Below are 18,067 nucleotides of genomic sequence, written 5' to 3'. Positions count from 1 at the left end.
GCATTATTGTTATTATTGCACCAGATATTATTGTTTGTTAAAATGTGATTTAAATAGAATTATTAAAGATTAGTTATTCATTCAGAAAATGTAAAATTAATGAGAGCTTTTTTGTAATATTTTCATTAGATTAACACTATGAAGTGAATGAAAGGCTTTCTAACTGTGATATTTAGCTTTGACACGAACATACCTCCTTCTGACAGTGCTCGGTGTATAATAATTAATAATAATAATAATAAAAGTAATGTATTTCAAAATTGACTGTGTATGTGAAGTCCCTCCGAGCGCGATTCTGTATCAGTTCTACATTTTTACATAGGCTGTGGGATTTAAGGAGTGGCCAATGTTTTTTATGAAACTAGAACTTTAAAATCTTAAATTATTAATATGATTTAAGTTTTGAAGTTCATGAGCCACGCCTGGTGACCTTTCATCCATGTGATAAAAATCACATCACTCCTATCACTAGCACTATATAAGAAGCTCTCACTCTCATCATCTTGAAAACAAAAGCTGTAAAATTTGGGTTACTGAATGAGTGTTCAATATACTTAATGTTCTTGTAGCTGTTTTTATAACAACATCCAATGTGTGACTTCTGTGCCAAACACACAATATGCTGAGGCCATCTTTTAGCAATAACCTCATTCTCCTCATAAATAAAACTTTGCACGTGTCAGTGTCCCTCTAAAAAGACACTCTTCAAGGCTCTCTGGTTATATATCTGTACAGGAATAGCCCAGCCAATCAGCAGAGGCAGGTAGGCTGAGTCATGAATCATTAGCCAATCAGCTGAAACGGTGATAATAACAAAATGAGTCACAGTTGGTGAGGAAGAGAGCTGAGGCACTGAGCAACAGCCCCTTATTGGTTAATTTGCTCAACCAATGAACAAGTGGGGGATTCATGAAAACTTGAAAGAAGACATAAAAATAAATGACTTTGTTTGTGCTTAATAAACATGTTTTTTTTTTTCCTTCACCAGGTAACATCAGCTCACTCAGCTGTTCAAAGCAAGTGGGTACAAATAGAATGCAAATAAAAATCAGACATTTGTCTATTACTTCTAAAATCACACACACACGCACACGCACACACACACACACACACACACTGAAGTAGAGTTATAATGTTAAACTGGAAATAAAATAATGCTTATTACCTGCTAAGACCAGTCAAATGTCTTTTTCAACAAAACAGTCTGTTACTTTCCAACAATCTGGATCGTGACTGAACCAGTGAGCGTATAGTTCCTACATAAAAATGTGGAAAGACTTTTACTTTAAAACATAAAAATAGGTGTGGCTCAAGTATTTTCATCTGATCCGTTCGATGAGTAACCGCGACATTATAACCGATGAGCAGCACGTTTCACCAACACCACTGCCACGCAGGTGGCTCTGCTCTGGTGTAATATTTTGCCACGACTTTAACAGTTTTCCTGAAAAAGGCAAATATAATTAAAAAAATTAAAAATGTGAGCGTGGAAACTGTATATTATAAAATCACAATGAGGAAACTCTAAGGAAACTTGGAGTCAAATGCTACTAAAGCAACATATCAAACTTTGTTGGTCGCATTCAGGAACATACAGTTATTAAAATAATCTTTATCAGAAATGTAACTATTTTTCAGACAAGAATTCTCCATATTAAGACTAATTTTATTACATGTCTGTGTTTACTTGTTTTAGCATATGTAGTTACTTGATGTCTGACTCCTCTGAGGCGTCAAACATCAGGCATGTCAAAACTGAATTTTAAGGTACAAAAAAAGGACTTTCTTTGTTCATTTTTGTAAATAACAGCATTGTGTCCTTTTATTCTGGGATTATTCAAACTACCTGGTGGTTTATTTAAACCTGCATATAATGTCCCTATCTTTATACTACTTTATAACTTGCTCAGTCACCTAATCTCTGGCAGACTATATACATGAGCGGTACTCTCGATGGCCATAACCAGCTGTTGTGAACCTGCTTCTCATTTCTAACTAATTTTTCACTTCCTGGAAGCTGTTGTCCTCAAAATCTGTTAAAAAAAATATATACAGTAGGAAAAAAAAGAAACTATTGCAGATTTTTTACTGTGCATCAAGGACTCATTCAGATTGTTTTCAGGAATTACTAGTAGCTAACATTTGTCTCTAAGTATGATCTATTAACTTTCATACTATCAGGCCCTCAGGCCTCAAATAGTTTCAGTTTCTGTTTTGAGTTGCTCAGTTTCATGTGATTCATCTTTTGCGGTGTCCAAAATATAGCAGAACAGAAAGTCAACAGTTAAATCACGAATCTTTAATTTGCTTCATACAATCTGACCTGAATTTCAATGGACCCCACAGAACCTCAGTGAAATACTTTAGACGTCCTCTAAAAACACTTACGATCGTCTATTTTAAGAGTTTAACCATCAAATATACCTCAGTATGTATTATTATGCACATTGGAAAAGTGTCTTAACTGAGTTATGTCTGTCAACCAGAAACTAAAGAAACTAAACTGTGCTCCTGTATTGTCTGTTTTTGTCTGGGTGTTTCAGCCTTCTGCACTTTCTTTTGAACATATGAAATAACTAGAAAAAGGAACGCTTGTCCAAATATATAATAAATGGATCTGCAAAAAACTGACGCGCAAATAGACGAGGTCCACTGTGCTCTCCTCCAGGTCTGACTCTGTGTTTTCATCCGATGAGTTTCCTTCCAGTCTAAAATATTTTGGAGACTCCATGGATTGTTTTCCTGGGTTGTCCCATGTTTAGCCCCAGTGATCACGGTATTAACTCCATGACCAGCTTCTCTGTCTCTGCTGAAAAGTGTCGGCGTGTGAATGTTGTGATCTAAATAACACAAGAGATTCTTACGTCTAACATCAATGTTGCAATTCAACACAGGAAATCCGAAACATGAATCCCTTCATTAGGAAACAGCTCAGTCTGTAGTTCAATGGCTGGATCAATGGGATAATCTGTTTTTCATGACAGAATATGAGTTATCTGGAGTAAAAATGTTTCCTAAGTAAAGGTTGAGAGTGAGTTCTGATCATTTTTTAAGTTGCTACTAACAAAATTGTTTGGTAGTGTTATTTGGCTTCAGATTTTACTTTAGTGAATAATAATAATAGCAATGAGAAAGAAAAGCTGCTTCCTTTGAACCGCACCGCTTTGTGTAAATATGCTCACTGCTGTTCCAGTGGAAAATCCCTGATTTTTGACACGAGGAAGTGCTCTGTTTTAAAATCCCATGCATGGGTCAAATTCTGAGTAGTCACAATGCAGGATGAAGTATAGAATTTTTTTTCATAAATAAAAACACAAAAAGTACCTGCAGCACCTTGAAACAGATATTATTTTTTATAACTATTGAAACAATTTCAGTAGAGTTATAAAAAAGTGTTTAACCCAGTAATGACACAGTTTTACCCCTGTGTGGTGTGACATATACCCTGAAACGGCAACTCAAAAGTTTTAAGTAATAAAAAATATGTTAATATGCATTAAAAACTGAATTTACTGCCACAAATTATGATGATGTATGTAGAGTAATTTTCTACTTACTCTGCTTGAAAAAAGAGTGAGTTGTTCAAATCAAACCCAAACTTACAGAAAAATACATAGAAATAATTATATTATTGGCAAAAAGTATTCAGTAAAATTAAATCAATGTGTAAATGAAATGTTTTCTGCAGATACTTTTGTTTTTTGCTACAGAGAGCATTGATTAGTATTACTTTTTTTTCTTCTTTTCTGGATTTGCAACAAGCAAAGGAAAGCTGTGATATTCCTGTTTTGTAAAAGTAACTCGGTTATTATTTATGCTAAGGCCGATTGATTTTTGAAATGAATCCCGCTAAGATTACAGATTCCACAGAAACAATAAAACACGGACACCTGTTCTCCTCTAAACTGCACTGGACCAGTTTCGGCACGCAAGAAAATGATGAGGTCCTTTATTTCCCCCCTCAGCCGCTGCAGATTCCACCTCCGGCAGTGAAGCAATCAGGAGGGAGAAGAAGCGCTGGTGTTCTTGCAGGCGAGGATGGGCAGATCTGGGTAAATTCGGGGACCGGTACCATAACAAGCACATGTTTCTTCATGTTTAGAGTGCGCAGCCTCTCCTGTTGTTTGAATCAGTTGGCTCTGCTTCCTGGTGCTTTCGTTTCAAGCTGGAATTTACCTAACTCTACAAAATATGAAACCAACAGAACACGCAACACGAGCAAAGACAGTGGATTTCATGCTTGGAGGAAATCTGATTTAAGAGCAACTCCAATTCAACAACTCAAATGCTGGTTCTTGTTACCGGTTCTCAGATCAGGTTATTGATTATCACAATGCACTGTCTGCTGAAATGACAGCTGATCTGAGGTGGAACACAATAAACCACTCCAAACATACCCTAATTTACCGTTTGTCAAAATGCCTTATTAGATAGCATTGGACAGAACAAAGTTACAGGTGAGAACTGGTGAAAATGTTTACTAAATAAGTCTGGTTAATGATTTGTGACAGTTTATGAGTCACCAACAGGCTGAGTTGCTTTTGGTGTTGAATATCAGATGAAAAAAATTTCAGCCAGATTTAATGCACGACTATCCTACATACGCTGCACGTGATACTGACTTTTGGTCAAAAATCAACACAAAGCAGCAGCTATTTTTGACACAGAGATGATCCGGTAGTCATGTAAATCATCTCTTTGCAAATGGAAAACGGTATGAAAATGTATATAATCCTTACATTTACAAATTATATTTCAATAATTATATTCCGCCATCATTTGTGATAAAAGTTTATTTTGTTTTTAGATTTGTCTTCAGTAAAGTTTCTAAAGTAACATCTTCCACCACCAGCCGCATCACTTTTAAACTCAGATGTCAGACTAACCCCCCCAGGCTGTGTTCAGTAAATCTCTGGCTGCTGATTGGCTCTTGGAGAAACTAAGAGGATGTTCAGAGTTGTGTGACTGCCCATAAACGTGGACTCATCCCTATGGAAAGTACCTGAAATTTTTGCTGAGTCAGTTGTGTGTTTGTGTGCGTGTGTGCGAGGGTGCGTGCGTGTGTGTGTGAACTTGCTGATGACAAATGTGTTTACGTTTATTGTGACACGTATCTACTGGAGACAAAAAAAGAAGTAGAGATTCTTAGTGTTTTATCATGATATGCCAGGATACAAACAAATGTAAATTACACTGAACTTAAAAAAAAAAAAGAAAAAAAGAGTGTAGATGGTTTACGGATGATCCAGAAAACTTCTAGATGTTTTCATGAATCACATTAGAATGATTCTTGAGAATCATTCTAATATGTGTCAGAGATACCAGGATATGAGCTGGTAGCTTCTGGAAACTGACTCTGCATCATTTCTGAAGCAGGGCAGACGGGACAGGCTGAACACAGGGATCATTTCTTATCTGTTGCTTTTGTATTTATCCTTTAAAAAGTAAATAACTGCATAAAAAAATATGCTGTGCTACATTTTTTTTTGTCTACATCAGTAAAATTATTTCCGGGTTCTTCCCGTTTCTCTCCCTCTCAGACGCTACTGAGCAACACTCACAGCTGCTCTGAGCGTTCTCAAACAGCGCCTGGTAGGAGGAGAGGAAGGAGAGTGAAAGAGAGAGAAAGAGAGAGAGAGAGGAAAATTGATGGCAAGAATCATCTGTCTGTCTCTGGAGATTGAGCCATAATCGGACGAACCACTGAAGACTTCAACGCACAGAAGATTCATCTTTTTCTCCAGCTAAATATGTTACTTTTGAATTTTCTGTGTCATTTAAATAGGCTAAGCATGTCTATTGTATAATTACTGTAATTTTTTATTTGTTTGTCATTGAAGGAGTAAAAACAGAGACCGCCCAACTCCGGCTTATCTTAACTTGTCGTCTGCAATGCTTCATGGTGGTCAATGAAGGCAATACCTACTTAGAGTGTAATAAAAAAAAAAACTGAAAACATACTACATTTTATGAGAGAATAGTCTAGGGAAATGTAAACCCAAAGTTCAGAAGAGGTCGCATTTTGATGCGGTTCGGATTTTGTGGCATTTCCACTTTCATTTCACAATTATGTGCAGCGACCATACTTTGATGTCCAACAAAGAGAACACAGTCCTAAAACACTTTAATCAAACACTTTTGATCCTTTGAAATCATGACCAGTCCACATTTAACCATCTTCTCCACGTCGCACTCCTCCCCGGGCCTAAACCTCTTCAAACCAGTGGTCAGTTTCCGTTTCACACCTCAGCATATTCTTTCATTTGTTCATTTTTCCTCACAGTGTACCACTCTCCCGTGCTAAAGGAAATCCCGGGACCAGACAGTCGCACCACTTCCTGAATCACAATAAACCTGTTAGCTTTGACCACTGTCTGCTGAGAGTTTACTCACATGCGGGTGAGAAGTTTGCCTCAGGATCTGACGCTCTGAGTAAATGCAGCCCAAAACTTTGCAACAGAAGTTTGACACGTTTGGCATCTTGAAAAATACAGTACAAGTTATCGCCGTGATTAATTTGCGTGATGTTGCATTTATGGGAAGAATGAGTTTCAGTCAGAGTTGTTTTGTTGTTGTCACTGAACTATCAGAAACCACTTCCTTAGACCTGCACAGGGGACGTGGGAAAGATGAGTCACTCAATTGCAGCGAACCTTTTATGGCTAACAGTATAAAAAGAGTCGTTTGACTCGTGACCTGGACAGCAGAAACTCTAGTTTTCCAGAGAACTGTTAAGTTCCCTCATTTAAAACTCATTATCACTCATTATGGGTATTGGGTCATCATCACACTGAACCACTCAATTCAGGTCTTTCAGTCACTTCTTCACTTCCATGGACACAGGCGTTTGTCCAGCGTGGAGCTCCTACAAACATTTACGATGAAACGGTTTGAATTCCAGTGTGGTACTTTCGGGAAGCCACCTGTGCAAAAACAAGTCAGATCGTAAAATTTCCTCCCTGCTAAATTCCAGCAGTCTGCTGCTCGTGGTGTTGTGACAAAGTGGAGTGGAGTTCTGCAGAGTCAATAGCTGCAGACCTCCAAGCTTTATGTGGTGGTGTCATGATATAAATCCCCAGATGCTGTGGTGTGAAGCATCCTGCCACCGGACTCCAGTCATGCTTTCTGCGGTGGTGAATCATGTTCCTCTGTTTAAGGAAGAACAGCCTTACCTGACTGAACTGTGTCGTGCCTAAAGTTTGGTTCAGGGGTAATGAGGGTTTGATAATTTGATGCTCGTAACTTTGTGGGAACAGTCTAGAGATGACACGCTCTTCAACAGGACTGCTGAAGTGCACAAAGCAGCAACGTCAAAGACGTTGGACAAGCAAGGTCAGTGTGGAGAAACTTGACTCCACACCGAGTCAAGTTCAGCAATCTCAACTCTTTGAACATTTTTTGGCGTGAATTTGAACGGAGACTGTAAATTAGGACACCTTGTCGCACTCCTAAACCTCAGAGAGTTGAAGCTATGCCTGCATTTGATCAGTCGCCTAGTGGAGAAGTGGTGCAAGTCGCTAGCACAAAGTGTCTACCTTCAGTAAATACTTGTTCAAATGTCAAACAACAGAAAGTGTGAGAGTGAAGACCAGAAAACAGGAGGGGGAAGGAAAAAAACAACAACAAAACAAAAAGGAGCGAGACAGTAAACTGAAAGGTTGCGTTTAAAATCAATTAGGAGAGATGGAGAGGAGCCAATTTGCTTCTCTTCCACTCAACGTCATGGAGGGACTGAGACCAAAACCATTAACCCTGCTAACCAGAGCATATCGACCTTACCAGAACATGAGCCTGTGCCCAAACGCTGGTCCATGAGGTAAAAGTGGTCATGGAGCCACAAACAATTTTGACTGCTTCAACCGTGTCTGTCAAGGATTCATGGAGTACAGGCTCTGCTTGCTGCATGATTAGTGGGCTGAGAGAAGAATGAAACGCTGCCAAAACAAGGATGCTAATTTTAAAGCCTCTGAACTAGCTCACAAACAACAGAAACAGCTCTTCTCTAGATTTCCCCTCAATTGCAAGCTCGTAAACATTGGGTACATCCCAAGATAGTGTCTGCTGCTTACTCTACGTCTTTCGGAGCAGAGTTTTCCGTTCCATGTTGCATTTTCAGTGATGTTAAAAGCTTGTGATGCGGCGAAACAGGCTTAAGTGCAAACGCTTCATAGTCCAGCAGCACTGACCTATTTTACACACGAATCAGGAAATAGAGGGATGGATACACAGATATAGTTTGAATCAGAGTGCGTGTTACGGGCTAAAATTTTGAGAGGAATTGTCGCTGTTGTTAGAACTTTGTCAGGACAGTTTGTAGCCTGACTATTTCCTTCCTACTCAACTTTGCTCGATTCCAATCTCCCTTCACTGCTCCGTCTGGACTTCCAGACGGAGCAGCGCTTCCATGGACACAGGGGTGTCCATGGAAGTCTGGACTTCCAGACGGAGCAGTGACTGGAATGGATTTCTCCATTCTCCAGGAGAATGGAGAAATCCATTCTCCTGGAGAATGGATTTCTCTACTGGAGAAATCCATTCAAATGGATTTCTGGAGAAATCCATTGAATGGATTTCTCCAGTAGAGTCTTAACCTGGTCAATCAGCAAAAAGAAGAAGTTGTGAACGAAGATGTTGATTTTTTATTTTTTTTTTTGCATTGTTTTAGACTGTTTATAGTTTTAGCAATGGCAGCAGAGAAAGTGAATGAAGCCAGTAAGTCTGTGTTGGCCAAGCTTCCAGATATTAAATCAATATAAACGGCCATCTTGTTCGACTCGTAAAAACAGGTAAAAACTAGCAATTTGCTCCACACTTCATACAAAGGGTTTGGACCCTCAGTGTTAGGAAATGATTGCTTCCTGGAGTCATGGACTCCTTTGTTGTTTTAAATATGACCTAATTGCTAACGTTTGACCGTGACACATGTAACATGCCAGTTTGATGCTATGAAGCTAACCGGAAATTGTGTGCGCTGTAAGTACCCATCCTCCTCTGTGAAGAGAGAAGTGCCAAGCTGAACACGATGGCTGTTAATGGCTAACTCCTCTTTCTGTTTGCTGAAATTTACCAGAGATTACCACTGGGATTACCAAATTTCTTTTAAGGACTCTATTAAAATATTTCCTTGAGCCCTTCTCTGAAAGTTGTAATCTAATCCATTCGTCTTTTCAGATATCTAAGCATTTATGATAAAGAGACTGTTTCTTGGGCAGTCACAGATACAAATCAGAAGGATGAAGCATGTTTACTTTAATGTGTGTCACTTTCAAGCAGAGCTTGAGCCACACATGCCACTACCAGCTTCTGTGTATCTGCATGTATGCACAATGGCTGATAGCAGGTGTGTGTGTGTGTGTGTGTGTGTGTGTGTGTGTGTGTGTGTGTGTGTGTGTGTGTGTGTGTGTGAAGACATTAACTTCCAAAAATGGTTGAAGCTGCCAAGAACCGAGTTGTTTTCACAGTCATGTTACTGCTTTTACTATTTTCTCAGAAATATTTACACAAGCAGCAACGTTGCCTCAGTTTGTGGCACACCATAAGTCATGAATTGAATTTGATGTGAAATTAGAACAATTCACAGTGGTAAAAAAAATAAAAATCATCACTTCCTCATTTGGGTTCCATTTCTGGGAAATCAAGGCATCTCTGAAGGTACAGTCAGGCATCAGAAACATGTGTTTGTCACTTTAGTGCCGGTAATCGTCCCTCTTTGTTCCATGTGATTCTTTTCAAAACTTTTCTGGTTTTATTTCTGGTGATTTTGAGAAATAACTTCACATGCCACAGTGTGAACAACTCAGTGGAGCTGCTTAAGCTAGTGGTTTTACCAGCTGACACAGCTACGATGTGGCTTGTGCCTACGGTGGCCCTGGAGTGCAAAATGCAAATTTAAAACCGGAAACAAAAACATTTCAGGACAGTCATTTCTGAAAACACAAAAACGAAACAGGAAACCAAGTCTTAGAGGCACATGATTCTTACCAATACAGTTTTTGGGGAATAAGGAAATAAATAATAAAAAAAAAAAAACTACTTTTGCAATTACAAAACAGAAACAGCTGAGATAGCTTAGCGATCATAAAACTGAATGGGAAATTATTTTTTAAAATCAAAACTAGATTGATTAAAAAATATATAAAATATATCATTATGTCCAGATATATTTACTTGATGCGCTTTTCATAAAAAACCGAGAAACGTGACAGCGCAGCGCTACACCGTCACGTGTTTCTCAGTTGTTTGTGCCTCAAAGCCACAAAAAACACCTAAATACCCGTTAATAATTAGTATATATACACCATTAAATACACACCAGTAAGTACATATGGTAAATATACAGTAAATAGTTTTTTGTAACTTGGTTAATTCTCACTCACTCCAGATGTTTGTGCTACATACCGATTGTGTATAATATGAACTTTTAAAATCCATGATGTAGTTTGATGTGAGCACATGATACAAAAAGAAACAATTTTGCACATTTTAAATGTTTTCATTTCAAAGTTTTTAGGCATAATGGAGTTTTTTTGCACAGTCTACTTACATAAAATTGTGAATAAATTCTAAATATATATTGATTTTCTATTGATCACGTGCAAGCAGAATGTACACAAAGTATTGTTCTGCTGCTTCATAAACTTGCAGCTACTTGTGTCGTAAATGCTGGAAAACGTAATGACTAATGTTTAAGCTGCGCTAAGCGTAGCGTGCTTTGCTTCACCAAAGGGAGCAGAGGAGGCCGCATGACAGACAGAAGGCCTCTGCAATTTGCATTTCATTTCTATCAGTAGTGTAACATAAAAAAAAAGACATGGGTGAACTATTGAAGTTTTGAAGGCAGCAAAAAAAAGAGAAAATATTCAGTTTTGTTTGAAACGAACCAACCGGAAAGCGGCTGCATGTCTCTAGGGTAGCGGCTGATATGCTGTCAGACAGCAGACCGTCACTAGGTTATGTGTCTGACTATACCAACCCTTCATAAAGTTTACTTTGGTTTTAACAGAAAATGTGACAAAGTATTGGTTACTGTTTAGCCATTTGTTGCACATATAATCAAGTTCAGTATCATTAATTACAGAGATAGAGTCAAAACTCTCAGGTGTTGTATGTCTTCTCAAGCTTTCGCATACATCGAAGACAAAACAAAAAGATGGTGATCGGCAATATTACTAGCAACAAAAGAAAAACTAAAGCAACTCAAAGCGATTTAATCTGATGGAAATTCACAAGAGCAAGCTTTCAGTACGAAGAAATGAAACGTAGCCCCTCAAACCAGAACTTCAAACGTTATACCTAGGATGAATAAACACAGCAAACACCAAAAGTCCTATCTATTGCACACGCCTTTCACTTCAGTCAGGTGTTGCTCATATTATTGTCCCTGGAGCTCAGTTTGAAATATCCACCTCTGGTTGCCTGAGGCGATAGATAGAGCAGCTTTGATACATTTGTTTTTGAACATGTGAAATCCTTTGATTCAGAAACCTGCGGTTGAGTTTCTGCAACAGTACTTTGTTTTGTTTTTTTCCCCCCTCAGTGGGATTTAAAAGGTCTTTCACCAGCCTCACTGAGATTAGGCGTGTTTTTTTTTTTGTTTTTTTTCTGACATCTTGCTTTACAGTAAAATGGTTGCCGCAATCTAAAAGTGACGTAATGAGACACGTGGGGCGAAAAACAATGCTTGCCATGGTTTACCAGCTTTACACTTTTGAAGCTGGACAGTTTGAAATTATGCTTTTAAACAGTTTCACAGTGTCTAAGAACAAGTCAGTCTCTCTCTTTTTTTTCCAAGTCGAGGGATATGGTAGCTTCTTCTTCTTGAGGGAATGCCAAAAGACAGAATAGCTCTGCGTCACTGAATGACATGTTTACCCTTCTAACTGCCAGCAATTATATGCTGTGAGGAATAAACCTGTCATCAATCCTCGGGGCACGAGAGCGGTGTGTGAACCGATCTCAGGGCGCATATTGAAAACAACCGACTGTCCACGAGTGGAAACACAGCAGATGTTAGAAATATATATGTTTCACGGTTTCTTAAGAAGAATGGAAACCTGCGTGTGAGTTCACAAAACCCGCATGACTTTAGTCACATTTCCTGAGAATAAGTTACCCGGAATTTGTGACACAAATAGGGGATTGTGGGGAACCAAGCCCCGAATGATCCCACCATCAAAAATGACTAAATCAGGCAATTATGTGAAATCCCAGCCAAAAAGTGGAAAACAGCAGGCCCGCTGTGCACTCCTGAACCTTTATCTGAAGCAGGATCACTAAAAAACTAAACAGTGACCAACAACTGACTAATCCAGGCTCATCCAAACCAAGAAGATTAATGCACTGTCTGAGCTCGTTCTGCTGTGAAGTCCATTTTCACATACGGTGGAGCTTATTGTTTATTTATTCATTCCCCAAGGCAGAATTAAATGAAAGTTGAGAATCTCGCTTTGGACAGGAAAATCCACAGGCATATCTCAAAACATAAACAGTATGGAAATATCAATCTTTAAGAAAAAGCAATTATCTGTCAAAAGGGCTTTTATAACCGACTCAATAAAGGATATGGAAATAATTTCTGGCTTTATACCAAACATTTTATGCTAATGTCCAGGTGGTTCTTTGAGTCTTTCCACATGTCGTTGAACAGGAGCCATTTCAGATTCGGGATTCGTTCTCAGCTGAACTCCTTGGGTGCAACTGCGACCACAGGTGGCGCTGTTGTTGTGAAAGCTTTGTTCTGTAAGAGAGGCTGAAAACAGCCGAGGCCATAATTATTCATACGCCTCCTCGCACTGTTCCTGATTTTGAATATTTGCCATTCAGCCAAGAAGAATGTTTCTTAAAGATAATGATATGGGAATCTCTCCTTAGATGGTAAAAAAATATTAATAATGAAGTGTTTATCAGTTAATAAAAAGAATGAAAATGGAAAGTCAAAAATGATTTATACGCCTCTATAATTATTGGGGGGGGGGTTTTCTTGGGGAAATCAGATATTTTCTGACCTCCTACATGCATGACTCCACTGGTGTTTTCATTATTTATCCTTGGCGATGAGCTCAGAGTCATTGAGTTGTGAAGGCCTCCTTTCCATCACCCTAATGTTTAGCTCTCTGCTGATCCTCTGTCACATTCAAGTCGGCACTCCTGATGTCTCATTCCAAAAAATGATTTCTTAAAGTTGAAGAAATATGGTAAAATTGAAAGATGAAGCCAATATAAGCCATGGACTTTGCTTTGAAATGCAACATATATAACCTATAAGCAACATATAAATATAAAATAATAGCAAGTGCGGTTGATTCCTGAATTTTATGCTAGACTTTGTAACGTAGAAAAAAAAAAACCTTTTGTTTGTGTATTGCATTGTGCCAATTCAGCACATGAATTGTAATAAAATAAATAGGAGATTTTGGTTCCAACATGACAAAATAGAAATTTCTCGCGTACAGTAAAATAGCTTCAAAATACTCAGCTGACGAAGAGAAACTTCTTCGTAAACACCATACCCACGAATTTTCAACCAAACAAAGTCTGGGTTTAATGAGAGTATTTTCATGCTCCTCACTTAAACTTGGCAGACTAGGATGACCCAGTCACTCAACCTGAAAGCCTGACTGAAGCGTTTCCTATATTAGAGGAGCAGCCTTTAGTGGGATGTTGCAGCTGTAAACAGGAAGTTAAGTTGAGCACGAGAGTCAGCACAGGAAGTGTATCACTCAGACAGTTTATCATTTCCAATAACTCACGTCAGATTGATACCTTTTATGGTATCTTACAGGTTTGCAGAAACAAACCATCACACTCTTATTGGTAGTAGGTTATGCGTCTGTTTACATGAGATTTTTGACTCCAGAAGTCACTCTAATGCACAGCTGTTTTCGAATATAACATATCAAAAAGTACGACCAAACCAGTGTTTTGATCTGTTTGTTTGTTGTTTTTTTTTTCTTAAATTGCAGAAAAATGTTAAAATTTTAACAACCCACTGAGCATATACTGTATCATGCTAAAGATGACTTAGGATTTGTGTGTATGGACACAAAAAAGATGCGAGTGTTCCCCTTGAAATGCTGGGAAATCATTGCTTTCTTAAGCAACAAATTACTCACCAATATAAATGGTAGCTTTATAATGTACCATTTTCAGACTGTTTCATGAGAGCATATTTTAAAACTTGCATTTTTTAATAAGGGAAATATGGCTCTGATCTCAGAGCATCACTACATCAGGGAATGAAAAAAAAAAATTCACGTTACAAGAAAACAAAATTTGTGACGTGGAAGGTTAATCCCACTGAACTCTAAGAGTCAATATTTGTCCCTGAATTTAAGGGTGTGTTTTTTAAGGAATTTGGACTGCATTCGATTATATTTACCTCATAATTGAACATTAATGGCCAGGTCAAACCTCAGCCCAGATTGTTCTACTCTAAAGGGAGAGTTTAAGATCCTGAAAACACACAAAAAAGGACACACTCAGTTGGCTTTTTTTTTCTTCTTTTTTTCTGGACATAAAAGCTCCTTAACCCTTTCATGCATGAATTATGATCCTTTGTGTCAGGATTTTTCCCCCCAAATGTTTTATTTTATTTTCTTAAGGCATAAAAAAAGGTAGGAAAAAAGTTTTTGTAAAAAAAAAATTAAATAAAATAAGTAAAGAAATTTTTTTTAATTTTATTTTTTTAAGGTGATCAATTGTAATTTTCTCCAAATACAAAGTTGTTATTTGAAAAATACATCAGTGGTTTTGTTCTTTAGGGGTTATCTGATGTCATAATATTTTTAAGAGTCGTCTACAGTAGAAGGAGGGATCGTGTCGGTCGGCATGCTTTTTTTGTCTGTCGGCCATATTGGATTTAATAAAAATAATTTCTTGCATTTGCAGCTGATGATCAGTAGTTGATAATGTATTTTATGATGCATTAATGTCCACTTCAGTGGTCTGTGTCTACAACTATTATATAAAGAGTAGGATGCAAAAACAAATGTTTTTTTTTTTCCTTTTTTTTCAAATGCACAATATACTGCTTTATACAATAAACTGTATAATAAACTGTACAAAGTATATAAACAAAGCAAAGGAGTAAATTTTGTGTAAAACTTGTGCATACTTGACTTGAGTGTTGTAGTGTTTGTTCATTCATCAACAAACATCGCGGTCTTTGTGTTTCACAGTTTTACTCCCTTTCAGATCAAACGAGTCATTTCAGTTACATCTAGTTTTCTTTTTTCTTTTTGTTTTTCTTTTTTCTTTTTTAAGTTTTTAGCTAATATTTTACTTTGCTTGCTGTGTAACGTTTTTTTGTCAAGAGGATTTCATTGGATTACCTCAACGTCCTTCAAGAAAATCAACCAATGGGCCGTCGCAGCCATTAAAAAAATGAGCCACAACGTACTGTTTTGGTTAGATCATGACATATTGCTCACCAGACATTGTCCAGTACGTCAGGTGGTTTTGTGGCTCAGAGTGGAATACATAGAAGTTGAATACTGATAATGTAATCTGCCTCTTCCAGTCTCTCCAGGTTCTTTTCATTAACCATCTACATTGGTTTTTGTTTTTCTTTTCTGCAGAATTACCCGGAAATCTTTGCAAGGTTCACGGTGTGCCTCGGTGGTTTTATGTAGCTCACTAAAGAAAGAAATGTGAATAAAACCCAGGCAGAAAAACAAGTAGTCGTACTTTGTGCCTTAGCCGTCCTTAGATAAACACTGTTGGTGCGGGCTGACGACTACTACGATGTTTTTGTTTTTCTTTTCTGTTTTTTTTTGTTGTTTTTTTACTGAACTGTTCAGCATTAGAAAGCTGGCTCGTTGCAAGGGTGACACTTATCCAATTACATATCAATTTCCAACAACACAGCAAGACAATCCTGACTAAAAGGAAGGTTTATACCTGGCATTTTGTTTTATAGAAGGTGAGCCACATGCAATGTGAGTTTAATTGATTTTCAGTCTCAGTCTGGCCAATGCAAATAGCACAAATCAGGTTTCAACAGCAAAGACTAAACGGGAGAACCGGGTGGAGCCAAGGGACCACTGCTGCCAAGCGTTGAGTAGCTAAAGTGTTCTCATTGATTTCTGCACTATTGACGGAACAGCCGTGTGTGATTGTGACAGGTTGGTCAGAGATGGCTGAGTTAAACTAATTTTATTTCTGTCCGTGTTTGTTTCCTACGTTGTATTTTCTCTGTTAAAATTTATTTGGGTTTTTTAGGGGGGTGGGTGGGGGATCCTGTTTTGGAAACTACAGCATGCAGAATACCTCATCTGTTTATTACAGCAGTTTCTCATGTCTGTTGTAATTAGTCTTACGGACCAGACTAAAGCCTGGATGGGTCTTCTCCATTGTCTTGAACGTACTTTCCTGAGCTCAGCTTACCTGCAGCTGTTTTTGCCAACTTTAGCCGGGACTTATTAAAGTGACACTAAAAAACGTCCACATTTAAATGAGTTTATCTTTATGGGTCTGGCGTGTAAATGTTGTGTGTTTATATTAAATTTAACTGCTCTGGAGCTGCATATCTTGCTTGTAAAAAAAAAAAAAAAAAAAAAAAAAAAAAGAAAGGTGATGCAACACTGAGCAAAACAGCTGCAATGTGAGCTGGGCTCTGTGGTGCAGCTCCGCAAACAGTTTTTCTTTGATACTACACACAAAACAGATTCATGTGCACGCACCGCACCACACGCACACACACACACACACACACGCACACACACACACACACACGCATACACGCACATACACACACACACGCACGCGCGCACACATTTCATCAGAAATATTGACCCTTCTAAAGAGATAAGACTTTCTTATCACTCTAGTCATGAAAGGGACATTATGTATAACACTTTTTTATTTCGAAGAACATTTAATGAGAAGACTAGAATCTTCAAAATAAAGAAACAGGGTCACATGATGCAAGCCTCTGTGACATAGCCACGCATAAATACTGCAAAGAATTGTAATGGCAGCTGCCGTACAAACAACTGTAGCTACAGTATATTTTTAGGACAAATTTCTACCCTGACTGTGGGTAGCTAAATAGTGTTTTGTTACTCGTCCTGTCTAAGTTGTACTTAGACATCTTTTAATTGATTTAATAAACTTCTTCCTGGCCTTTTCTCAGACGTACTCACCAAACAAGTGGTGTATTTGTTTGTAATTTAATAATGTATGTGTCGACGCTGTGTAACAAGGTGCTGCGTCCACGCAGGAATATGAATTAAATGAATTCATTCATTCATTCATATGACCACGTTGAATGAGGATTATCAAACATCCGGAGTCATGGAAACAATCAGATCCAGATTTCAAATCGAGACACCTTGTATTCAGATTGAGTCCTGGTCTTTTCACCATTTTGTATGTTTGTGGTTTTGGTTGTTTGATGTTCGACTTCCTGTGTACCAAAGCGAGCAATTCTACTCTTTGATGGTTGGTGTTCATGATACGTTAAATCGCGCCACGGTGGGGTTATGCCCACTTTGACAAACCACAACTTAAAGAAATTTTGTGCTGTATTTGTTGCCTGGTGCAAGACACTGTGGTTATTTGACTCCATTTAGCAGCTACCAGCATTAACGTCAAATATCTAGGTTGAACACGTGTCACAGTCGTTCCTTTCTCACAACCAATCTGCTGCTAGAAGGCTTTAAAAGGTAAATACAATAAGATACAAATAAAATTTTATATTAAAATGTTTCGGAAAAACTTGGTAATATTTGAATCTTTGAAAGCACCTGGAGAAATAATAAGGTTTTCAGTGGTAGACGGGTAAGAAACTGATATAGGTTAGCAGAACAACAATATATTTGAAGGTTTTGGTGAATTCATTTGATTGAATAAAATATTTTCCACTTAATACACACATTGATCGTTCATTCTTAATGCTCATTCACACAATCTAGCCCAAACAATTTTTTCTTTGCAACAGAAAAAAAACAAAAAACATTTTATTTTTATTTTGCATAATAACATTGAAATCAGAGCTGTTTGAAACTCGCAAACTGGTGCCCTCTTTGTCCTTTTGTTAACCCATCCATGATGTTTGAAGTATTTCTCT

The sequence above is a fragment of the Poecilia reticulata genome, linkage group LG15, assembly GCF_000633615.1.
Source record: "Poecilia reticulata strain Guanapo linkage group LG15, Guppy_female_1.0+MT, whole genome shotgun sequence".
Lineage (NCBI taxonomy): Eukaryota > Metazoa > Chordata > Actinopteri > Cyprinodontiformes > Poeciliidae > Poecilia > Poecilia reticulata.
Note: the sequence above shows the minus strand (reverse complement) of the source record.